The following is a 26,727-nucleotide window of genomic DNA, read 5'->3' on the forward strand; positions in this document are numbered from 1 at the left end:
CAGCCACAGTTTCAACCCAGAGCTACCAGCCAGTTGTAGCCAGGCTTGTGTTAATACAGCTAAATGTGGACTTTTACATATTTTAAATCCCCAGAGAGTTGTTCATTAGCATGTGAGCTAATGTTTATACTTGGCAGCCAAGGAGTGCCTCAGAAAATATAAACATTCTGCTTTGCATATATATGGTCTTGAGTTTGAAAATGCTCTACAGCAAAAGTTTTTATTGTGGTTTTAAATACTCACCTATATTACCTTTCTTACGAATGAGTGGAAGATAGTCTTATTCTTCTTAGTGCTTGTGAAACATAAGCTTTCTTCCCTATAGCTGTCCTATTCCCAGAAACCACATGGGTGTGTGCGTGTGTGTGCATGTGCTCACGCACACGTGTGCACACACACATACACACACACACACAATTCAGAAGCAATAATTCAGTATTTCCAAACATCTTTTTTATTATTATTTTTTTATTTTTTTATTTATTTATTTTTTATTTTTGCTAAAAGTATTACAAAGGGTATTACATAAGTGCCCTTTTTATCCCCCCCACCCTTGACAAACCCCTTCCCTCCCTTACCCCCCAGTGTCTTATGTCCATTAGTTATGCTTATATAGATGCATACAAGTCCTTCGGTTGATCTCTTACTCCCCTCCCTCCTGTCCCCCAACCCTCCCTGGCCTTCCCACTGCAGTTTGACAATCAGTTTGAGGCAGCTCTGCCTCTGTATCTATTATTGTTCAAAAGTTTGTAATGGTCTTTAGTATCCATGATTTCCAAACATCTTTATTTAGACTATTTTCTTTTTCTTTTTTTTTTTTTTTAAATATATTTTATTGATTTTTTACAGAGAGGAAGGGAGAGAGATAGAGAGTTAGAAACATCGATCAGCTGCCTCCTGCACATCTCCCACTGGGGATGTGCCCGCAACCCAGGTACATGCCCTTGACCGGAATCGAACCTGGAACCTTTCAGTCCGCAGGCCGACGCTCTATCCACTGAGCCAAACCGGTTTCGGCTAGACTATTTTCTTTTAAAAAAATAAAATGTATTCCATATTCTTCTTAATGAAGAGAAAGCAAACATTCTAAAAAATATAACATCTGCTGGAAAGATAATCTAAATTGAAAACTTTTGCAAGGAGCAAGGGAGAACATATAAGGACAGGAAGTATGGCAAGATGTTAATGCTAAAAGCAGTTTTTACAAACATTATGCATGATAGAAAGTGCATAGATGAAATTTTTTGGAACAAAGAAATAAAATAAATCCCAAACCCGAATCTTATCTGAAGATTGACAGCGGTGTTTATTTGCTCTAGGCATAATTAATCTTGCATTATGTCCCCACTGAGTTTCCAGGTCCTAAAAGATGGAAAGGCCATATGTGCTGCACACTTAAGGATTTAGACTCTCTTTCAGGAACAGTATTCTTTTTTTTAAAAAAATTCTCATCCAAGGATATGTTTTTATTGATGTTAGAGAGAGAGGGAGAGAGAGAAACATTGATGTGAAAGAGAAACATCCACCAGTTGCCTCCCCTACACGTCCAGACCAGGGATCAAGCCTGCAACCTAGGTATGTGCCCGGATTGGAATCGAACCCACAACCTTTTAGTGTACAGGATGATGTTCTAACCAACTGAGCCACCGGGCCAGAGCAAGAACAGTAATTCTTACCTAAATAACTAAAATCATTAGTCCCTCACAGGGGACAGAGAACCATTTTTATTTCTTTTCCACATTAATCACCAAAAGGAAGTCTTGTGTTTTTAAACTGATATTATAGTCTCTTAAGTAAACAATACCATCTGATCCTTTTGGTAAGAGAACTTGTGTTTTCATATAATGAAGAGAAAACCAATTGATAGAGAGTTCTGTTACCAAGTAAAGTAGAGGTGTGGTGAGGATCAACACACCTGTACCTGAGATAACAGTGTATTGAAAAATTAGAACGCACTAAAGAACAAAGTGAAATTGTCTGATTAATTGCACATATTTAATTACAACCCTAATTACCTCCCAAAGGCCCCGCCTCCAACCACCATCCCATTGAGGGGTAGGGTTTCCACATGGAGTTTTAGGGGACACAAGCATTCAGTTCACAGCAGTAACAGGCAGCCACTGGTGTGGCATAATTTCAAAAATGCCATGAGCTCTATCCACTTCCTCAACAACAGAACCATTGCTTCGGAATGAGAGGTTGGATCCAGAAAGCTCCTGCTGAAAGACCTTCCCTACACACCAGAGCTAACAGGTTTAGTGACTTGATTAACCAGTTCACCTACAAGACCGCGGGGCTGTGAGGGAAGGAAACATGGGACAGATACATTCGAAGGCATGAGTGTGAGGATAGGAGGGAAAGTTCTAGACACAGCTTACTGTGGGCAGGACAAGCCCTTGGCCGGTCATGGTGGGAGGTCCTGGTGATCGAGGAACAACTCTGGGCACCATGTCACTTGTGGGGATAGAAGACAGAGGAGAGGGCACATGGAAAGTGGGGGCACACTTAAGCCATATGTTGCCTGTGACATTGTGTACCTGCAGCCGAATCCGTTATGCCTGAGCTCAGCTCGTTTATCTCTGAGCATGTCCATTCTCCTCATAAATGCACCTTTGTTTTCTGCCCAGCACACAAACATCACGACCCGTGTCTGAGAATGTTGGGAATTTTATTAGGTCCATAAAGTTTTAGCTGTGGTCTAGTCCACCGAGGCCAAAATAAATAAATAGATAGAGTGTAAGGTTAACAATTTTTTAAAAACATGACTTAAAGAAAGAAAAACTACTGAAGCTCTCAAGTAACTTTGTCACAGTGGCATTAGAGGGGATTTCTCTTCTCCAACCAAGCATTCTGTAAAGTGCAAGCTGAGAAACTGCAGTCAGAATGCAGCCCACCACTTCACTTGTCAGATTTATCTGAGAATACCAAAATGCGAGCAGTAATCATAGGGATGTGTGGGGATTAAGTGAGCTATTATGGGGGGTGGGGTGGTAGAGTGTTTGCTGCTGTTTGTGTGTGTGTGTGTGTGTGTGTGTGCGCGCGTGCTTCTGTTCCACAGCTAGAATAATTTCAGGAATGTAATGAAGTAAAATGAATGCCTCCACATCTCATTTGCGCGTGCGCGCTCTCTCTCTCTCATTCTATATTCCCTTGCTTGAAGTTCATGGGTTATTTTACGTGTTGCTTTATTAGGTAATTCAGATGGTCTTGACTTTGTTGTCTTCTGAACATTATGCGTGTTACAAAGTCTTCGAATAGCCCTGGGAAGTCATGAGGTAAAACTTGGCCTGTCTTTCCTATTAGACGATAAAATGTAAACAGAACAGATGGAGCCAAGCGAGCTAATGGAAGATGTGACTCAGGTTGGAGCCACAAAGGAAGTTTGACTAAATGTAAAAGTGAGCGTATAAACCACTGCGCACAGAGTCTTAGATTCAGACTCCGAGAGAGTGGGGGAGAGGGGACGGGGGAGGGGGACTCAGCTTGGGGTTTAGGGTACAGAGATGGCCCAGCCCGACTCTCTAGACTAGCCGGCTTCTAAAATTTCAGACTCTGGTCCCAGTCCCACCCGGACTTATCTCAAATGCCATAGGCCCCAGGAGTAAAGATTGTTGCTCTTCAAAATAGTCTTGAATTAATTTTCAGATTGAATTGGGTATCAAAGAGGTCACTCTAAGAACAGAGGAGAAAACGTATGCCTCCTTGGAAAGAGTGATAAGTGCAAGAAACTATGCATTCACAGAATGAACCTCAGACCCAAAGTCTTAACTCGTAAGGAGCTAAGAGTCTGAAGAAAAGAGACAGAACAAACTCTGAGAAAAACATATGCAAATGTGTACATAAAAATATGAATTTTGAGAGTGAAACCTGGAGAGATGAGTCTGGGAAGAAATGAGGAAAGTACACATTTTGAAGAATGCTTTGGGAAGGAAATCATGGTCATTGGAAGAGAGGCCTCCATTGAGAACAAAATTTGTGAGTTCCTTGCATGCAGAAATCATGTATCTTTCACTTTGGTATTCCTAGGACTTGGCATAGCATCTGGCACACAGTAGGTCCCAAAAATGTAGGTTGAAATGAGGGTATTCAGTCAGGTTACTGTTTAGGGGGTGGGTTAGAGTGGATGACAACAGAGGCAAAGAGGGAAGATGTAGCCATGAGCGAGATAAGAGGCCTAAAATAGGCATGACAGGCGCACTGAGTATGGACAAAGAAAATCTGAAACATGTTGTAGATGTGTGTTTCCCAACCAGTCTATAGACACATTCGCAGGCTCAGCAAGTCCTCCCTATGAATCTGAAAATGATGCCTGTTCTTTCTGATTATCTGGATGGCCGCATTATAACAACCCCACCATGTGATTTAGGTGCTGTATTTTCTTTGTATCTGCGGTTGAGTGTTGGCACCACGTAATTACCAAAATGATAGCATTTAACTTTTACATATGCTGGTAAGTATGCCTGGCTGCTATTAGGTTGGCCACTTCTCACGTCAAAATCACAATAACCATTTCCCACCCACTGTTGCTCAGTGGATGGTTGTTTATCCAGGAGTCTAAACACTGGGGTGCCCACAGAGCAAAATTGTTCTAAATGATTTTAACATTATGGTTAAAAATCTCTTTATGGCAATAAAGAATGATTAGCTCTAGTGGGTTTGCTCTAATGCAGCAATTTTCAACCTTTTTCATCCTGTGGCACACATAAACTAATTACTAAAATCCTGTGGCACACCAAAAAAAAATCATATTTTTTGCCAATCTGACAAAAAAAGTAGGTATAATTTTGATTGTTTTACACCAGACAACTATTATTGTGTTGGCTGTTGTCATTTTTTTAATTTGACAATCTAAGGGAAAAGAGGTCAGTGCCCTTGATGAAATACTCAGATATTGAATGTTTTAAAAATTCTTGCGGCTGCTCTAGTGAATGACCTCGGAGTTCAGAGGCTCAAGCAAAATGGGGCAAAAAGGATGTAAATTTCCACAAATGGTCACAGTGGAGCAGTGGAGTCATAGTGTTTCTCACTCTCCCCCCACCCCCCCCCTTGCGAGTAAGACAGAATTGTGGTTGTTCTGGGTTCTTTATGGTTTGGCAGGTGACATCTAAACCAAAGTGTTAAATTTAAAGTATTAAATTGAAATTTGAGAAATAAGTTTTATGTATCTCATGTCTTCATTTAAATATTAGCAAAAAACAAGAGACATCCATGAGATATTGGGGTGGAGCAAGTATTTTCCCATGCTGTGGTACTTTTGGAGTTAAGGCTCCAAATATAGGAAAACCTAATCAAGCCATATGTCAGGACATGTTAAAAAAAAAAAAAAAAGGTCCAGACTGAGTGTGCCAAATTATTATAGTCAGTTTTAAACACAAAACGACCCATTTGCAGGAGCTTTCATAGAGCCAGAGTTCAGGTTCTTTAGTTGCTTACTATATTGACGTGTTGATTAGGTAGGAAAGAAATGGAATGGTGTGGCAGGGCAGTGTCCCGTTCAGTTGTTGAGAGCTAATGAGAAAAGACAAAGGTGGGTTTAATATGGAAATGATGCAGTTGTGTCAAATGATGTTCTAGTTCCATGTATGGAAGCAATGCCCTTGCTGAAATAGTAAAAGAGGGGGCAGACGTGGGTCATTCTATGGTAAACAGTAACAGAGATATGCCTGACTCCAATGACAGTAGCAGTTAGCACCATATAGTTATATTGTGAGTCACGTTTGGTTTTGGCATATAAATATTATATGGCTCCTCCCACCTTGGTTGCTAATATACTGTCATGTGATCTACCAGGGCAAGTGTTTGAGGCAGTTTGGTTTATCAATGTGTCTCCAGCACCTCTGACGATACCCGGCACTTAATAGACACACAATAAAAATCATGTGGGATGATTACATTTGGATTTTATTGGTGGTGTACTTTTGTTGCACTTAATTTATAGATTTTTGTTTGTTTTATGATTGTATAAGAACTTTACACCTAGTGCTGTGTTGTGCACATTTAAATAAGATTTAAAATAGTTTAATTTAAGTATGAGAGTCTGTGAAATTCTTATTTTTATAGGTGACTCTACTTTGCTTCAGTTTGTCCAACACTATAATGGTGGAGGAGTAATCAGTTACAAACTCTGTGTTTTGTGTGTGTTATAGAAGGGAAGTAGAAAGTGGAAAAGGAGAGAGTTTAGAGATGACACGAAGATTAAGAACCTCAGGAATTGCCAGGAGAGGGACACCATTACTCCTGCAGTGAGTTGAATAAGGACCCCCCCCAAACAAACAAACAAAACAAAACACCGTGTGCACCCAGAACCTGTGAATGTGACCTTATTTGGGATAAGGGTCTTGGCTGTTGTAATTAAGGTCAGGATTTCCAGATGAGATCATCCAGGGTCAAGGTGGGACCTAAGTTCAATGATGGGCATCCTTAAAAGAGGTAGAAAGAAGACACACAGATGCACAGAGAAAAAGGCTATGTGAAAGGGGCAGGGACTGGAGTGGCTTGGTATTTACAAGCCAAGAAATACCAGGAATTGTAGGCAGCCACTGGAGCCCAGGAGAGAGGCATTCAACCGATTCTCCCTCCGAGACTCCAGAGGGGGAACCAGCCCTGCTGACACTCATTTCAGATCCTGGCCTCCAGAACTCTGAGATAATAATATCTGTTGTTTTAAGCCACTGAGTTTGAGATGATGGTCACAGAAGCCCCAGGAAAGTAACACAATTATGAGACATCAAGAGAAATAAAACATCTTTAGAACTGGTGGAGCCTTTAAAAATCTTTTAAATACTCTGTTTCCTTGCAGTTTTTTAAAGTCTTATGAACAATGTGTTCCCTAAATGGATTAACATTTGAGAATAAAAGGAAGCTCAACAGAAAGACCTTTAAGCCACTGTTACATGCTCACAAGACAGATTTCTTGCACCCAGGGCGTCCTTTCTTTGACCATACCTCCATGGCTGGCGTCTCTCTCTCTCTCTCTCTCTCTCTCTCACTCTCTCTCTCTCTCTCTCAGTGAGTGCACATGGGCCTGTGTGTGCACACACTCCAGCCAGGACCCAACTTTTCCTTGTTCTTCTCCCACTTAAGATAAAGGAAGGGCAACAATAAGAGGGGACTGCCTTGCTAAGAAAGTTATTCCACATGATACTTGCTAACAAAAACCAAAGCCAGACACACACAATACCTCGAGTCTCTCACCCACTCACATTCTAATCTGTCCATGGGCCTAAGTAATTGTCACATTTTCACATGTCGCCCTATAACCATTCATCTTCTTCAGGTAAGGAGTGCTCTTCCATGTGGCTGTCTAGAAGTTAGAGGAAAAGAGTATTTTTTCTCTTTATTGGTAGTTTAAAAAACCAATTTAAAAATAGTTCTGTATATGCACTGAATACATACAATATCAAATAATCATTGAATAAGTGCCACAGACATGAGGTTTTATTCCTGGCGGGAAGATACATAAATTAGATCAGCATGGGCCCTGCAATCTTCTCTTGAGAAACCTGTGCATTCCTTTCCTGTCACAATGGCTAGAAAAGGCACTTTATATTCTACATCCCCAATAAAGCCCTGGGTTTAGAAATGCTAGCGTTTTCATCTGCTTCAATCAGAGTGGACTTGGAAGGGTGGGGAGGGGGTATTATTTTTCATTTCAACCATTCAAAAGAATTAGCTTTCCAGAAGAACTTTTGTTCCTGTAATAAACCTAACTAGACCTACTTATTCAGAGAGAGAGAGAGAGAGAGAGAGAGAGAGAGAGAGAGAGAATAGGGAAGAGCCAAGAATCTGTCAGCTCCATAATAGTGGTTGACTGAGCTCTGGCATTGAACTCTGGTAGGATTTCTGCAGAGCCAGAGACTTTCGGAGAGGAGACGAATCTTATAGGGAAGAACACTGAGCGAAAACACTCTGAGTCTGACTGTGTTGCTAATGTGTTCTTGTAGTCGGGGAAGAAATGTTTCATCTCCGAACTTAATTTACCAGTTAGGATATTTTATAAAACAAAACTGCTGTCCCCCACCCCCCAAGCCAGAGGAGATGGGGACTGACTCACAATGAGAAAACCCTTGGTAGAGTAGTAGTTTGATTGATGGTACTCCCATGACTCTGAAAGGTGGGTGTAAATTAACTTTAAAAATTGAGCTAGGCTCCCCCCACCCAGCTTTATTGAGATATAATTGACATATAACTTTATGTAAGTTTAAGGTATACAATGTGGTGATTTGATGTATGTATATTATGAAATAATTACCACAGTAAGGTTTGTTAACTCATCCATCACCTCGCATGGTTACTCTTTGTGTGTCTGTGGTAAGAACATAGTTAAGTATAGTCACCATGCTGTACATCATATATCCAGAACTCATTCATTTTATAACTGGAAGTTTGTACCCTTTGATCAACATCTCCCTGTTTCCCCTGCATCTCAACCGTTGACACCATCATTCTACTCTGTTTCTGTGGGTTTAGCTGTTGTAGATTTCACATGGAAGTGAGAGCACACATTTTGTCTACCTCTGTTGGACTTATTTAACTTCGTATAATGCCCTCAAGATCCACCCATGTTGTTGCAAACATTAATACTTTTTCCTTTTTATGGCTGAATAATATTCCATTGTACAAATGAACTAGGTTTAGAATGGATTGGCAAACTCGATGATAACTTTTGTGTTGTGTTTTCATGAGCTGGGTTCACACATGGTCCAGCCCCGACCAGCAAAGTAGGAGACGGGGTTTGAATAGTGGAAACAACAGAGGCTTTGGAGACCAGTCCACATGGACACAAACTGTTCCTTTATCCCTTATTAGGAAAACGATTTAACCTACCTGCCTCTCTATTCCCTTTGTTGTAAAATGAGCATAACTATAGAAAATTCAGAGGGTTGATGCTGGGAGATTAAATATGATAACATGGGCCAAATATATGGTGATGGAAGAAGATATGACTTTGGGTGGTAGGCATACAATGCAATATATAGATCATGTGTCATAGAAATGTACACTTGAAACCTATATGATTTTTTTTTAGGGAGAGAGTGGAAGAGAGAAGGAAAGACAGAGAGAAACATCAATGTGAGAGGAACACACTGATTGGTTGCCTCCTGCACACACCCGGACCATGGCCCAGGCCGAGAAGGAGCCTTCAACCAAGGTACATGCCCTTGACTGGAATTGAACCCGGGACCCTTTGGTCCCTAAGCTGATGCTCTATCCACTGAGTCAACCTGGCTAGGGCTGAAACCTATATGATCTTATTAACTATTGTCACCCCAATCAATTTATTTTAGAAAAGAACATGGGCAAAAAGCCCAGTATGGTTCCTTGCTCCAGGGAGGTCCTCTTCATGAAAGCACACAACGATGTTATTTCTCCACACTCTAACCCAGGGGTCCTCAAACTACGGCCCGCGGGCCACATGCAAATACAAATATTGTATTTGTTCCCGTTTTGTTTTTTTACTTCAAAATAAGATCTGTGCAGTGTGCATAGGAATTTGTTCATAGTTTTTTTAAACTATAGTCCGGCCCTCCAACGGTCTGAGGGACAGTGAACTGGCCCCCTGTTTAAAAAGTTTGAGGACCCCTGCTCTAACCAATGACCATCCCCTAACCCTTTATTAACTCAGTTTGTCTATCTAGGTTCCTATATCCTGGCATGCTTAAATATTGCTTTATTTCTAGACTCAGTTAAAATTCGGTTAGCCTATTATAAATAGTGGTCCAAAATATCAGCAGCTTAAAAGATGGGAATTTCTTTCTCTCCAGTTGAAGTCTGGAAGTAGACGGGGAAGATCTTCAGGGACCCAGGCAGATTTGGTTTTATTCCGCCATCATGTATCTTTCTATCCCAAGTTACTTCATGACCTGATATGGTTGCTCTAGCTCCAGCCATTGTGTCTCCATTCCAGCTAACAGAAATGAAGGTGGAATAAATAAATAAAAATAGTCCAAGGCCATCCTCTACTGTCTTTTCACAAGACATAACAGTTTTATCTTAACACTCATTGGCTAGAACTTAGCCACATGACTACTCCTAACTGCAAGATAGGTTTCGGTGTGTCCAGTTTACAACTGTGGTTTCTGTTACTATGGAAAAAGGCAGATGGATATTAGAGATGACCTGAACTCACAGCTCTGTATTAATGTGTATAGATGTTTTGTACCCTAAGCCCATACCAAGAATTGCTTGTTTTCTGAGCATGATCATTGTCTGCAAAGCTTGCTGTTCTTGACTATCACTATGTTTTGGCCATCCATTCAATTACCTTTTCTCTTAGCAACATTTTCTGGAGAATATTTAGGAAGTTAGGGCTGAGAAGTGTTACAGGCCACCTGGTCCGTTAACAAGAGCAGGCTTATTGCATGAGACTCACAAAAGCAGCTGATTCTGCAGAAAGCAGAGCTTCAGAAATCATGAGGTTTCAGGATTCCAAATCAGTAAAAGAGCTGGACCCTAGTGAACCAATATTGAGAATAAGGTTATATCAATGCAACCTGTATCTAAGCAACTGAATCCCATTGGGGATGCTGTTGACTGTGTTTTATGTCCTGGAATTAAATCATCTGGGTGGGCTTGGGGAAGGAACACCAGCTCTTGGTTGTGTATGTGTAGAAGTGTTGGTACTCGCCAGGGGGAAGATAGCACATAAATACACATTTAGATGTTAATAGTTCTGCAAAGAATTGCCTTATCACGAGGGGTTGCCCTGGCCCACAAAGTCTCTTGTAAATTCTCAAGGCCAGTTGTTTTTAATTACAAGAAACATCTTTCCTGTTCTGACCCCTGTGTGTAGATAGGCACTTTCTTTCAGAGCCAAATTGCAGAACACTAGAGCCTGAGAAGACTGGAGATCCTCTTCACTTCCTGCTTGATTCTAGAGATGAAGGACTAGAGGTTCAGAAGGGAAGGACCTGTCCAAGGTGGCACAGCCACCAGCAGTGTCGGCATGAGGCTCCAGACCATATTCAGTGCCCAAAATATTGCCATTCGTGATTAACTAAAGCAGAGGGGCAGCTTTTCTCTGTGAACTGATCTGCATGTGACATACTAGCTTTATCTGCAGATGGAATCAGTATATCCAAGGGACTGCTAACCAGGAATTTGAGCCAGCAGGGACAGTTCAGCAGTGCAACTCCAGGGCAGGTCTGCTGCTATTGGTTGACGCTCCAAAGCCAGACACATAACTGACATGGCAGTCTGACTTGTCACCACCATGAGGAAGTCTGTGCAGAGTGACCAGCTGGGAATTCTCAGGCTTGTCATCAGAACAGGGGTAAAGCATTTCGTTAGGTGTACCCAGACTGTTGCTGGTACCCTACAGTGTGCATAAAAGTCAATGGTTGGTTACTAGCTTGTGACAAATAGTTATAAGCAGGGAAACACTGTTTATACGGTTGGAAGCAGCTCTAGGTTGCATTTCCACACCTAAATGGATTCTCAAAGGTAATAACATGTTGCTCATGATTACCGCCAAGCTGATCAGACTGCCAGCTTTTAATTTTTCAATCTATTCCTATCATAAGCTTTTAGGCTCTTGACTGCAATACAGGCTGGGATCTTGTTCCTGGCTGGTCTGCTAAAGGAAACACAGCTGAGGTGCCAGAGAAGGTGTAAGTCAAAAAAACAACTGTGACCTGAATTTTATCTTGTTCAGAAATTGAGCAAACCTTCATAAGGATAGTAGTTCTCTGAGGTTAGTTGTTATTGAAACTGGTTTTTCAAAGTTAAAGGCTTGCTTTTTAAATGCTTCTGACCTCTGTTTTCTTCATGTTTCCTTAATTTTCTACGCATCCATGAGCATGCTTTGATTTCTTTCCATCCTTTGCTCTCTCTCTTCTTTCTTTAGTCCTCGCAAATGTCCTTTCACCAGGTCTAGGTTGGAATTCAGCGTAGGGCCACATGCTCCCATGGCTCCCAGCCACGAGGCACCGTGACATTGGTTCTGCTGCCTGAGTGGGTTTCCTCTTTCCTGGATGGCCCAGCTCCGCTGCTGTAGGAGACCTGAGGCACATGGTGCAGTTGTGGGCGACAGTCCTGGAACCACTAGGGGCCAACTAAGACCGGCAGCAGTGGGAAGGACTCTGGGAAGAACACTGTGCTCAGGGCAAGGTCAGCTGGGTTCTGGTCCTCCTTTCTGTGTGGTCCTGGGTAGGTCACTCAATTCCTCTGAGCATCCATCCATTTCTTCATCGATTGAGTGACAAGGCTGGACTAGGGAATCTAGAATTCCTTTGCATTTCCAATGTTTATTCTTCAGGAGACTCAACTGGATCTGAGGTCTATCCAATTCAACTGAATAAGACTCTTGCTATGATGGGATTCCTCTTTACATTCTCAAAAGAAAATAAAAATAGATATTTATTTTAGAGTTACATTAATTGAATGTGACTGCCTTTGGTATACTTCCAACATCAGGGAGCTTACTAAGCATTAATGGAGGAGCAGAATGAGCTGAGGTCTCAATCTGACTTCTCATTTTAAATTGGAGATGATGGCTCAACTTCTAGTTATGCACCCTGAAAGTATCAGATAGCAAGAGTGCAGTCAGAATTCCATGCAAATCAGTTATTCCCATGACAGGTAGAGTTGCACAGTCAAGAGAGTGTCACTATGGCAACCAGCAGGGCCCCCTGCCCCAATTGTTCCCCTATTCATCCATTGTAAGGAGCTGCAATCATTCCTAATCTCTATACTTCGTTGAGTACATTCACATAGACAGAAATTATAGGACAAAACAACCAAATTTGGGGTTAAATACAAGTGATTGGAGAGAAAAGTCAAAACTAAATGAGACCTCTCATTTATGAAATGTTAAAAAAAAAAAAAAATCAATGACCCCCAGCAATCTGATTCGTATAACCAGCTAAACCAGAGGCTCTCAGCTTTGGTGGAGACCCACTGGTGAGTCTCCATCCATTTGGGATGTGTCAAAAATAATATATGAGGATGTCTGAAGCGTCATAGTTTAAAGTAATCCATTTGCAAAATTTCATGTGAAAAAAAAGTAAATAGGATTCAAGGTTATCCCATTAACATTTATTTTCTTCTCATAGCATTCCAGTGTTTTGAAAAATCAAGGGAGAAAGAGCATGAATTCCAATTAGGGTACAGGGAACTGTGTGTTACCCTGGGAGCATCCATGAGACTGGGTTTTGTGAATGAACTTATCTGACCTGGCAGGAAAAAAGTTGAAGATCTGCTGAACTAAAAGACTATGAAACAAGCTCACACCAACCTAGACTGAGCAATCACCAGGGACTTGTCAAGTACTAAATTTTAGAAATATATCATTTTTTTCTCACTGGAATTATTATACACATATTTCCTTTATTATGTAAGGTACACATATATATCTAAAAGTAAACCACATTCCAAAATGCAATAATAGTAACTTATCTCAAAGAGTTACTGTGATAATAAATGAATGAATATAAATGTAAACCAGTTACAACAGTGCTCAGCCCAGAGCAAGCAAGCACTTACGTGAGTATTAGCTATGATCATTATCATTTCCTTGGTATGTATCTTTTTTATTTCCCTTCCCAACTATTCCTCTTCCAGTATTTTTTAACTTGGTAAGGGGCATTATCACTTTTTAAAAGTTATTTATGCCCAAAACTTTACTTCCCTATCTCACACTGTGAATCCAGTACAGTAGACAATCCTGGTGATTCTACTGTTAATACACTGCATATTCAGAATTTAACTACTTCTTACCAATTGGATTACTGCCATCCTTACTCAAGCTATAAGCATCTCCTACCCAAATGGCTGCCATAGCCTTTGAACCGGCCTTTCTGCTTCCACTCTTGCGCCCCCTACAGACAATTCCCCACACAGCCGTCAGAGCCTTCTGTCCCTTCCTACTTAAAACCCACCAATACTTTTTTTTTTTAGTTAACCCTCTCCTGAGGATATTTTTTTCCATTACTTTTCAGAGAAAGTAGAAGGGATGGAAGGAGAGAGGGGGGAAGAGAGAGAGAGAAACATCCACATGAGAGAAACAACATCAATTACTTGCCTTCTGTACACCCGGCCAGAGGCAGGTAGTAACCTGCAACTGAGGTATGTGCCCTTGACTAGGAATCGAACCAGTGACCCTTCAGTGCGCAGGTCAATGCTCTAACCACTGATCACACTGGCCAGGGCTCTCCAATACTTTCTAAAAAACCCTGGCCCTTGTTAGCCCAGTAGCTCCCAGCCATGGATCCTTCTTGCTGTGCCTTGAATGAGCCTAATGTACTTTACTTCTGGGACTTGAACTTGGTGTCACCTGGGGAGAGCCTTGCTTTCTCTCTTCCTGCAGATTTCTGTCCAATGCCATCCCAGAGAACTCTTCCCTGATCACACTATTTAAATATCTCGCCGTGGAAGCCCCTAAGATAGGCTCTGTATTTCTGACTCCAGTACGGATGTGTGGAAACAGCACAGGGTATTCCTGCAAATGAACCCACTTCTCCAAGATGCTTTGAGGAGCTCCCTCTGCTTCTCAGGCTTTCTCCCAGGGCGCCGGCTTTCATGTTACCCTCAGTCTCCAGCAGGTCCAACCTCACATGCTGCAGAGCTCACTCCTTCCTTGTCTTCCAAGTGCCACTGCCCTCAGAGCCAGCGCGGAGCAGGAGCATGCATTAGCTCCCCCTGCTTCCTGGGCCTGCAGGATGGAAACTGGGCTCTCCAGGACTCAGGGCCAGGGGGCTGGACTGGGCCTCTGATTTTTATCTCCCCGATTTCACAGTTTGTTAATGACATTTTCAAAAGTTCTGTGGGCTCTGAAATTGTTTCCACATTTTCTTCTTTTTTTTTTCATTGAAGTTTTAATTTTGCTGTTTTTCAAGAGTGCAATTGTTATTGTCCTATAATGTAAAGTGTGTGACATTTCAGTATTAAAGCCTGGGTCCTCGAGCTGTAAACTACTCCTCGGGGAAAGCTGAATGGTCCCCTCTTATTCTGATGGAGGGCCCTGACCTGAGGGGTCTGTGTTCAGAGGATCATTGCCTCGGTCACATGCATGGCAGGTAGAGGGAGAAGGCATTTGGGGGCCGGGTTCTGCTGGGAATTCTCCTGGGCTGATAAACCAGGTGAGACCTCTTCAGGGCCCTGCCTGCTCAGTCAGTGGGTTTGGGTTGAGCGTTTCCTATGTGCCAAGCATAGTGTTAACAGGGATAAGACACGGTCTCTGTTCTCCAAAGGTTTCAGAGTGGGGAGTTGGATAGGAGGCTGGGCCCCTATGCAACTCTGCCTCTTACTATTTGTATGACTTGGTTAAGCCACATGACCTAGCTGAGCTCCATTTTCTTGTCTGTAAAATGGCTTCATATGTCTCACTGAATTGTGATGAGAGTCAGTGATTACATTTGTCCACAGTCTGCATGGGGCTCATTCTCAGAAATACAAACAAGTACCCACAACCAAGTTCTTCATCCTTTAGGAACTTAGTCTCTGATCTGGAAAGTAACTTCCTCTATTCCTCAGGGCTGTGGGGAAGATCAGACACAGTGATCTCTGAAAATCTTCTACACGAATGCTAACACGCAGTAGGTGCTCAGTAAGTGATAATTTCCTTCATTTCAAAGCCTTCCCTGTGACCCAGAGACCTGAGGTGACATACAGAGGTTAGGGAGGTATTTTGTTGGAATTTGAAGTGTCCCTTCTATTTTATATTTTAATTTTATATTAAATTCAAGCCATTGAACCTGGGGGTTTCCAATAAAATTCTGATTTCCTGCTTTGCTCTTTTCAGAATGTGTTCCAAAAGTAATGTGTGTCCATAATTGAAAACAATAAAATAGCACAAGACAAAACATTTCCCTTGCCTTCCCATCCCAAGCCATACTCCCCAGAGGCAACTGCTTGCATTTCTTTTAATGTATTCCTTTTCATTTAGCTCGATTTTTCTAAATAATATAACAATAGTGCTACTTCTCATGATAATGATTGACTTTTCTTACAAAGGATGGAAATTGAACTCTGTCACACACACTTCTCTCCAGCCCCATCCTCCCCGTGCAGTTAAATCATAATTATTTCTTAAAGTCTCAGTGTTTGCATTTTTAGGACAATGTTAATATTGCTCACAGCTCACTGTGATTACATTTCCGTTCTTGTACAGCCTTCGGTTTTTCCTGGAATTGAAATTGTCTTTTTTTTTCTTTTTTTTTAACTCCACGTTAGTGTTATGTTCCTACACTCCTTAGTTTCCACATTCTCCAGGAGAACAGGACTTCAGGAGTTGGTTTTATTTATTTATTTTTCTTGGAGACATTGTTTCTGGTGGATTTCACTTTCTGCTCCAATCTGAACTTGAGGACTCTCAGCGCCCGTTACGTAGCTGCTGACCTGGGTATTCCCGTTATTGTCATTCGAGGAATTCTTTTCACATCTCTTGCTGAGACTGCATTCCTCATTTTCTGGATGTCTTGCATTCCTTTATCTCTGTTTCCCTATTGTTTTTATGGAACACATCCTCCTGTAGCTTTTTCATATACGGTGTAAATTTCTGAGACCTTGAATGTCAGAAATCTTTATTGTACACTTACATTGGTTTCTAGTTGGCTACTTATAAAATTCTAAATTGAAAATATCGGGTGTTCCAAAAATGTATACAGACACTTCGAATAATTACAAAGGCAGTGTTTATTAAAATACGTTTCATTTTCAAAATTGAACTATTAGCTATTAAAGTGTGTATATATTTTGGGAGGAGACCCTGTATTTTTAAGTTGGATCATTGATAATGTTGCTCCAGCCTCTTCTAGATTTCAGGGTGCTTTTCGAAAATCCAAGATCATGTTGATTGCTGGCCCTTCGTATAAGCCCTGTGCTTTCTGTCTGGGATTTCTTAGCTTTTTTGTTGTTGTTTTTTGTTCACAGTATTCAGAAATTTCACAGTGGTTTGCCTTGGTGTGGTTTGTTTTTCATTTATTGTCCTGAGCAATTGGTGGGCCATTCAGTTTGGAAACTCCTGGCCTTTAGTTCTGGAAACTTTTCCTATATTATCTGCTTTTTTTTTTTTTTTTTTTTTTTTTACTTTCATCTGTTTATTTGGTGTTTTTTCTGGAACTCCTATTAGTCAGAGGTCAGACATGAATTGATCCTCTAGTTCTAAAAATCTTTTCTCTCCTATTTTTCAGTTTGTTATATATTTTTTATTCTACTTCTTTTAAAATTTTCTCTACTTTAGATTCTTTTCCCATTGACTTTTTAATTTTGCCTTCATCTTTTTAATTTCCAAGAGTTCTTTTGTATTCTCTGAACATGTCTTTCTTTCATTTTTAAAATAACATCCTGTTTTTGTTATTCCTGTTCCAGGAGGCCATATTTTCTTTTATCTCTAAGGATTTTAGATTGAGGTTTAACTTTCCTTCTGTCCTAGCCTGGTCTCTGCTTCATCTTTTTGGTTTGTTCATTTTGGTCTCTGCATTTCTTGTCTCTGATGATCAACGGCTGACTGTGAAGTAGGGTTCAAACTAGAGGTGTACCCAGCATATTTATTACCTGGATCAGATCAATTAGAGAGAGAGATAACAAAAATTATTTTCAGGAAAGATAAAAATCAGTTATAATAATAATTTTTGATTAGTTCTTTAGTTGAAAACAATTAACAAAAATAATAAATTTCAATCTTCAAGGAGAATACATTTCAATTTTAAAGATACTAATTTTATTCAAAAATTTTCACCTCTACTAGTACACTAAATTTTGCAATTGGCAAAATATTATTCTTCATAGTTCTCTGTGTCATTGCTTTAAATTTTAAGCATCAATAAAACCTCTGAGTGGTTATGTAGAATGACAAAATTCAGTCATTCAAAGTTTTCTGTCTTTGCAATTATTGTGGTGTAATTGTTTACTTTTGAATCTATTGTGTAAGCACAGGAACATGTAGTACCACTGGGATTGGAGACACACTGAGCTGAAACTAACTTGAATTTGAACCTTTGAGCTTACTTTAGAAATGAACACATATAGCTGACTTTGTGTTAACAGGGATCAACTAAAAATTGGGGAGTTTTCCGAATTAACTTCCAGGTAGAAAATAAAATGTGCTAATTCGAAGTTTATGCACACATCATTGCTATTCCACCCCAGCCATAGTAACTGTTTGGAACTTAGATGTAGAAAATACTTTCGGGGGAAGAAGGAATATTTTATCACTGAGGTTGTTTGGAATTGCTACACAGTTATGCATAAAATAAATACTAAACAAACAATCAAACTTTTCCTTGATTTAATGATTGGTTTTAAATTCTCTGCAATGGATCCCTTATTGCTCATACCCTAGGCTGACACTCCCAGCCCTGCCCTTGCTACCCAACTGCTGCAGGGGCCTGGGCTGGGTTTTCACTTGTGTTCTACAGATGTCAATTTCTTTCTTTTTTTTCAAAATAAATTATCATTGACATACAATATTATATTAGTTTCAGGTGTACAACACAGTGATTCTATATTTATATACCTTGCAACATGATCACCAAGATAAGTCTACTAACTATCTGTCACCATACGAAGTTATTATGATACTAGTGACCTGGTGCATGGATTCATGCACATTGAAAGGAAATTAATTAGAAGAAATATCTTAATATTGCTATTCGCTGTTTCTCTATAATAGAAGTGTCAGCCAAATTCATGATCAACAACGACAGATGGAAACATACACATGTGTGATTTGCGCCAGTGAGAGCTTTATATGTATCACACATGCGTGAGTCAACTTAGATATATATATATATAATAAACTTGCTCAATTAGACCTGCTTTCTGATTTAGCTAAACTATTCCAGCCCAATGAAGCACCCCAACTTCTCTTTGAGGTAATTGTCAGCAACAAAGCAGTAAATATCAACATGAAGCAGATTATTATTGTAGATCATGCAGGGAGAATAAAGGGTAAAATATTTAACTGCAGCAGTGTTTGACTATATTCTGCACAATGAGAAAACCTGAAGTCATTTTCAAGGTCCACCATTTCTTCTTTTCACTTGGGTCAAGTTTCTAAACTTTCTTAATCTCTGTTTTCTGGCTAAGGAAAAGAAAATAGGATTCTATCAAGTCTCCTATCTACCTACTTCAGGACTTCTGTGAGGATCAAATGAGATGAAGCACAGGAAAACACTTCACAGACATTTGGTTAAAGTGTAAAATGTTTGCACCTGGCTATAAAGCAAGTCGTGTTCCTGGGCTGAAGAAACTCCAAGGAGCCTAGTTGCTAGGGAGAGGAAGCTGGGCATTGCTATCTGACATCGTTACCTGGTGCCCACAGCCACCGTTTCTGGGCTGGGCTGGGCTGTGGGCCACATTTTGCGCCTTGGGGTCTCAGCAGCGTTGGCTGTGATTTGGTGGGCTGTCACTCCGGGGTGGTGGCGGGGCCTGTGTCCCACTTGGGGGGAGCTGAGTGTTGCTTTGTCAGCTCCAGGTCCGTGGTGCCGTTTCTTTGTAAATGTGTATGATGGCAGCTCCTGTTTTGAGCATCTGCTCCCTGGTGGTCAGTGCGTGTCATAGCGACCAGTTGGATGGTCAGAGGGACACTTAGCATATTAGCCTTTTAGATATATAGATTATTGACTATATTTCCTGTGCTATACATTACAGCCCTGTGACTTATTTATTTAACAGATGGAAGTTTGTATTTCCTATTCCCCTTTACCTTTTTCACCATCTTGTCACTCCCTTCCCTCTGGCAACACAGATGTCAATTTCCTTAGTTCTTTTCTTTAGGGCAGTCTCTCTGGCTGCCAGCTTTTGGGGAGCTGACTGAAGGAAGAGGGCCGGGTAGTCACGTTTTTATAGGTAGCCTCACTGAATCCTTTTTTTTTTGGTAGGGGCTTCCCTCCCCTACACTGCTAGGTCTGGTACCCAGCCTTTCTGGCTTGGTTTTCCAGGAAGTCACAGTTCAATTTTGGTCAGAGTGCATGCCCAAGTTGTGGGCTTAATCCCTAGTGTGGGACATGCAGGAGGTAGCTGATCAATGATTCTCTCTCATCACTGATGATTCTATCTCTCTCTTCCTCTCTGAAATCAATAAAAATATATTTTAAAATAAATAAATACAATTACTTGTAGTACCATCTTAGGATAGAGCAGAGATAAATGCAGTGTTCTATCTATTTTATTTAATTGGAAGTATCCTTAGTAAGTAAGTCTATTTATTATTTTTATGTCAAAGTAGACATCAACATTTTAGAGAGCAGAATGTAAAATTTGAATTCATTTCTTGATACAAACAAAATTTCAAGGACATTTTAAATCCAAGTTGTGACACTACTCTGCCACCGTTATCTTGAAGGGAAAGTATTCACTCTGTTATTAGGGGTACTTTAGTAAAGAAGTTTGAGAAGTTGTTATAAGGTGAGGCAATTTAGATAAATGCTTTGAGAAGCAGGTCCTCAGTTGAGAAGGAATCCATGATATCCTCCAGTAGGCCAGAAAAATCCCTCGTCTAGTTTACCAACTGGAAAGTCATGCTTTGCAAAATGTATGCTTTCCACCAAGCATCACATGAAACCTGGGGTCACAATACAGTGATCAGAGTAAGGAAAGGATGGAAGTAATCTTTCAGCTAAATTCCTATGATCCCTGAATTATATAAATCTTGAACTCAATCTGTAGCAGAGTCAAGAGCTCAACTATGGACACTGTGGAAATCTATTTGCTTTTCTTGTCCTATAAGTCTGGATCCTAAGGAATTGTTTTTGTTTCATTTTGTTTGCTTATTTTAATTGATAACAATCGGTGTTGTCAAGGACCCAGGGAAGCTGGAACTCAAATAACTACTACTGGAATGTTTATTGGACATGGTTCTTGGTAGTAAACAACATAATTAACTTTGACATTTCCATCAAAACAAAAGAATTTATTAAAGGGTATTAAGTATCTTACAAATTACCTTCCTAGGATAATGTGAAATGTTTTTGAAATACGCAGGGGAAGAAACAAGGAAATATTTGTCAAGCAGCTCCTATTCTCCATCAGTCAAGTTTTACCCATAGGGTGTTAACTAGCTCGCACTGTGGGACTGCATGTGTGAGTGCAGAATGGGTTCTTGTGTGTTCTCAGAAAACCTCTGGGTAGGAAACAGGTTTTGTGCAAACTTATTTTTATAGGAAGATTTTGGGATTGGAGGTTGAGAATGAGCTATATAGAAAAAAGATTTGGGAAAGTTGGAAATATGACTGATACTGAGAAGGAAAATAATTTGAAAAGGGGACTTTTAACAAACATCACTTTGGTTTTAAGTTGGTTATTTTTGACATCCTTTAAGATATTCCTTTAAGATATTCAAGAAAAGCCCAGCCGGTGTGGCTCAGTTGGTTGAGTGTCATCCAGTGCACCAGGAGGTCACAGGTTTGATTCTGGTCAGGGCACATGCCAGATTGAGAATTTGATTCTCTCTCTTTCTCTCTAAAAAACAAACAAACAAAAAAAACAAAACAAAAACAAGACAAAACAAAAAAACAAATAAAAAACAAACATTTTTTAAAAATTAAAAAAACATATTCAAGAAAATATTAGAATTGCTTTTAACTACTTACAGTTGTTGGACTGTATTTACCTGAATGCTATAACTTCAGAGACTGGACCACCTGGGGCTCTAGTTTATAAACAGTTGTTGAAAGTACAAAGTACTCTTCAGTTCATGAGAACCAGGCTCTTCAGTAAGAAAACCATGTTCATGTTCATCCTCAGTGGATTTGTGATGGGAACTTTCTAGTAGCTCTCAACCAACTGAATCACATTATAATCAGGATAGCTTAAAATAAAAAAGCTCTCTGGATTTTGACTCGAGCTACATCATTTGAGTATGAGTTGTTTGGAAAGTCAGCTTAATGAGCCTTTAAAACACTGTTCCTTTTTTTGATATATATATCCTATCTAATAAAAGACAAAAAGGGTAATTGACCGTACCTTCACTATGCTTCCCATTGGCTAATCAGGGTGATATGCAAATTAACCACCAACAAAGATGGCAGTTAATTTGCATACATAGGCTCCAAGCGGTGGAGCGAAGCTAAACGGCCCCGAAGCCTCCGAGCAGCGAGGCCTCACGGCCCCGAGATCAGCGGAGCCTTGAGGCCTCACGGCCCTGGGATCAGCGGAGCCTTGAGGGCTCATGGCTCCAGGATCAGCGGAGCTGCGAGGCCTCCCAGTGCCAAGCGGAGCCGTGAGGCCTCCCGGCCCTGGGATCGGCGGAGCCGCGAAGCCTGATGGCTGGGGTGGGGCGGGGGAGGGCAGGGGGAAGAGGGCTCTGGCCAGAGCCCAGCCAGAGCAAAGGCCTGGGTCCCGGGTGCCAGAGGAAAACTGGTGCCAGCAGCCAAGGGAAGGGAAGGCCTATTGCATGAATCTCTTCATGCAACAGGCCTCTAGTGTATATATATATATATATATATATATTTGAATATCTTTACTAACCTTAACTGTAAGATTAACCAGGACAAAGAGGACAAAGAAGGACCTCAAAATCATGTCATATGAGGCACAATGGAAAGAACCAGGGAAATTTAAATTTAGCTTGGAGAAGAAATAATAAAATCAAGGCAAGTATAATAGCTCATGAAATATTGGGTTCTATTTGGATCTATTCTGAAGTAGTGGAGTCTACCCCTGGTGGCCTCTTGTCAGGCACTTGAAGAGGGAATCCTCATATTGAGAAAGGGGAAAATGTCCAAGTTCTTCTGACTCTGGAGAGTCTATGGTTTTGGGGAGCACAGCTGGCCCATGTGGTGTATATGGCATTATTGAAGGTGCCAGGTTCTGTATGGAGCAGTCCCTGGCAGCATCCAGACTCCAGGCATGGACCATGCCATAAAGTTTGGCCCTTGGCATATAAAGCTGGGGCATCAGAACCCTTGTTACGATAATTCTGTCAAAGCTCTCTCAATACATTTCCTTTCCATTCTTCTCTTTCACCAGTTGGCAATTACACGCTACAGAAAGTGTACAAAGAAGGGGCTTGTTTTGGTTACCATGTAGCTGGGTGGGAGGGAGCCATGGCTGGTGGCCGATTCTCTGGGATGACTGGGCATGGGTTATGGGAATGGAGGATGAAGTCCCTCATCAGTTTCCAGAGCACTGCCTCACTAGCACCCTGGAGCCTGTGAATGACATTTAAATCAATGGTCAAAGTGGAGAGGGCAGCTTAGTCCTCATTACTTCCCAGGACTAATTGACCTCTTCTGAAAAGGTGCATTCTTGATTTGGTGAGACTCTTCCTCATCCGGAAAGGCCAACGAAGCAAAAGGATCTAATGTGAAAGGGTGGGGGTGAAGGGTCAAGGGTGGCTTTGAAGGAAGAGAAAGGTGCAGAGCATTCACTAAATCATTTCCACCAGAATAGAGGAGAACAAAGGCACCACCATCCTGGGAGCATTTGTTAAGAACTCAAACAGATCAAGCGCTTGTACAGAGTCTGGTGACCTTTTCCTGCCCTGGAGACTCTCAGTTTTGTCATTTTGATGAATCTCTAAGTTGTGTTCACTGTGAATATCTCTGATAGCAAGTAAGTGATTTAACATAAAAGGTCCTTTGAGAGAAATGCATAAAAATGGAGTCAAGCTCAATGCTACTCCAAAGCATGCCATTTATTTTTAATCATTCCCCTTGTCCATCTTAGTTATTAAGAAAGAAATAGAAAAGAAGGAAAGAAAAAATAAACAGAGAAGAAAGGCAAGAAACAAAAAAGCAAAAATGAAGTTTGATTCTTTTTTGAATCTTTTATTGGTGATATAAGGCTCGGGTATTCATGCTACCACCCCCAGAGCCAAAACATTTATTCAGTGTGTGGGAATCAAACCTCAGAGAAGTCATGCTGAATATTCAATTTGATGCCTCCCACAGAGAGGCATCATATGTATATAAAAATACAAAGCATCATAAGCATATCTATTTTCAAAATAAAAAGAACAGTGTTGCCATCCATTGTCAACTTTATGCTTTTGTCAGCATGATGGTAATAATACCAAAGTAAACCACAGTAGAATTCATTAAGGAGATTCTATTAGCCTGTAATCTGATGGAAAGTTCACCTGCCAGCTGTCCAATGAGCCTTATATCTCTAGCCCTATAACCTGTTCCCAAGTTTTAGTCACCCTTTTCTTAGAGAGAACTTTTGTTTCTAAAATTTTTCAAAAGGCAAAGTTGGCACTCTATACTTGCACTAATTTGCTAGTCACTAGCCACATGTGGTTATTTAAATTTAAGCTTTAAAAATTAATTAAAAATTAATTTCTTGTCACACTAGTCACATTTTAAATGTTCAACAATCTCTTATGGATAGTGACTACTTTATTGGACATCACAGATAGAAAGTATTTGCATTACCATAGACTATCCCATTGACAGAACTGATCTATAGAAATGAGAGTCTTCAAATAGACTTCCTCAGCATGCTCTCACTAAATATCCAGACCAAGTTAAAATTTACTGGGCATATTGGCATTGCATTTCAATCTCTCTTTTGGAGATGTAGTTATTGAATCCAAGGATTGCTTCTCCCATTATCCTTAGTTATGGTAACAAAGGACCCTAATAAAAAACCACTTTGATCAATAAAGGAATTATAACTACCACTGTATAAATGTCATATTCTTCTAGTTACTCAGAAGGAAATGATATTTTATTTCCTTGACTCTTAATGGTCATTTGAAAATCAACCTTCATTTCTCTTCTGCAGAATTCTAACAAACAGATATGACAATTCTTTCAACTTTAAACTGTGAATAAGAGAGAGATGAAAGAAAAGCAAACAAATCAGGATCAGATCTTATAAATCCTTTTCAGATCTCTGATCATACTGAAAATCCACTTGGAACTGAATCTCCTGGTTTGTTATGTGAAACCAGCATTACTCTGATACCAAACACCAGAGAAAGACATTGTAAGAAAAGAAAACTACAGGCCAATAACTCTCACAAACATAAAATGAAAATCCTTTTAAAAATAGTAAATTGAATGCAGTCATATATAAAAATGATAATGCATGATGACCAAATGGGGTTTATCTCAGGAATGCAAGGTTGGTTTAATGTTTGTAAATCAATAATTCAATAACATAGAAAAGATAAACCATATGATTATCTTGATAGCTGCAGGAAAAACATTTAACAAAATTCAATATTTATTCATGATAAAAACACTTAACAAAACTGGAATTAGAAAGAAACTTCCCCAAACTACTAAAGGAAACCTATGAAAAATCTCTAGTTAACATCATACTTAATAAAAGACTGAATATTTTCCACTAAGATTGTCAAAGCAAAGATATCTTCTCTCATTACTCCTTTTTAACATCGTAATGGAGATTATAGTCAGTGCAATAAGACAATCTGTGTGCTGCTAATATATGGCATGGATTTGCCAGCCTGAACAGAAAGACTTTTCCTTTGTCTTAGAATCATGTCAGCCAAGCTAGTTTAGTAGTTACTAGGATCTGGCTTCCTGAAATCATTCAATCTCTTGATAAGTTTGGAGTCCTGTGCACAGGCCTGAGGGGGGCATGATATTGACACAGTTGAAGGTAACTGTCAGGAAGAGTCAGCTTGTGTAAAATGAGGACAATGACAGACAGGACTTACAGTTGGGGAGCTGTGAGGATTAGATGAGTTTGTTTGGGTGAAGGGCTCAGAGACGTTTCTGTGAATGGTGTCATGTGAGCATGTTAGCTTTATGACCACTGCCAGCACACACCAGGGCAGGTGTGCTGTGAAATTTCAGACCTTCTTTTCCTGGTGCATCTGCTAAAACACAAACTCAAGCCTTCCCTGAAGTCATCTTTTCCCTCTGCACTGTGTTATAAAACCCACCCTAGCTGAACAAATTTGTCAACCCTCAAAGCCCTTCCATACAGCTATGGAGATGATTCACAATAAGACAAGTTCAGCCTTTTGTTATCAACAAAATACCAGCAAGAGTCAATGTAATTTAAATCCAGTGAAAATCCTCCTTAGGCTACAGAAACGTTCCCAGTGCCCTCACTTTCTAATGCAGGGTCAGCTAGAAAAGTCCCCAGTGCCCTCACTTTCTAATGCAGGGTCAGGTAGAAAAGTCCCCAGTGCCCTCACTTTCTAATGCAGTGTGCTATGTTTGGGAAGGCCAGTCCGTCCAGGAGTGGGTCTTGAGAGGTTGCCCAGACCTTCACCAGTGCTTCATCCCATGTTTATGTGTGTAAGAGAGAGAGAGAGAGAGAGACAGAGAGAGAGAGAGAGAGAGAGAGAGAGAGAGAGAGAGAGAAGGGAGAGATAGAGAGAGACAGAGATGGGAGAGGGAGAGAGAGTGGTAACTAGGTAGGTGAGTGGTTTTATTTTTTGGCTAGGTAACTCTGGATTCTGTCACCATGACTTCATGCTCCTCAAGGTCCCCACAACATTGCCCAAGAGATAACAGCAAAATGCAATCAAGCCCAGGTCCCCATGGCAGCCCTTCCCATAGATGGTTTGGCTTTTCAAGTTGATGGAAACAACAAGCTGAGAATTCCCCAGCCCTTCCGAACTGAAATCGAGTATACTTGAGGTTAAAAAGTTTGCTCTGAAATAAGTAAAATTTAATTTCTTTATCTTCTCCTCTTCTTTCTTCCCCCTCCTCCTCTCTTCCTGCTTCCTTCTCTTCCCCCATATGTCCAGAAAAGGAGAGCATTTCAATGTTGCTTAAGATTTTTAATCTTGCTTAATCAAAGAATAAGAATGCTTTGAAAGTTCTGCTGTCGTGCTTTCATGTTGAGAAATAACGTTTGGTGTAC

The sequence above is a fragment of the Myotis yumanensis genome, unplaced genomic scaffold (genome assembly GCF_028538775.1).
Source record: "Myotis yumanensis isolate MYYU_CA2020_CCGP unplaced genomic scaffold, mMyoYum1.0.hap1 SCAF_5, whole genome shotgun sequence".
In the NCBI taxonomy this organism is placed as follows: Eukaryota; Metazoa; Chordata; class Mammalia; order Chiroptera; family Vespertilionidae; genus Myotis; species Myotis yumanensis.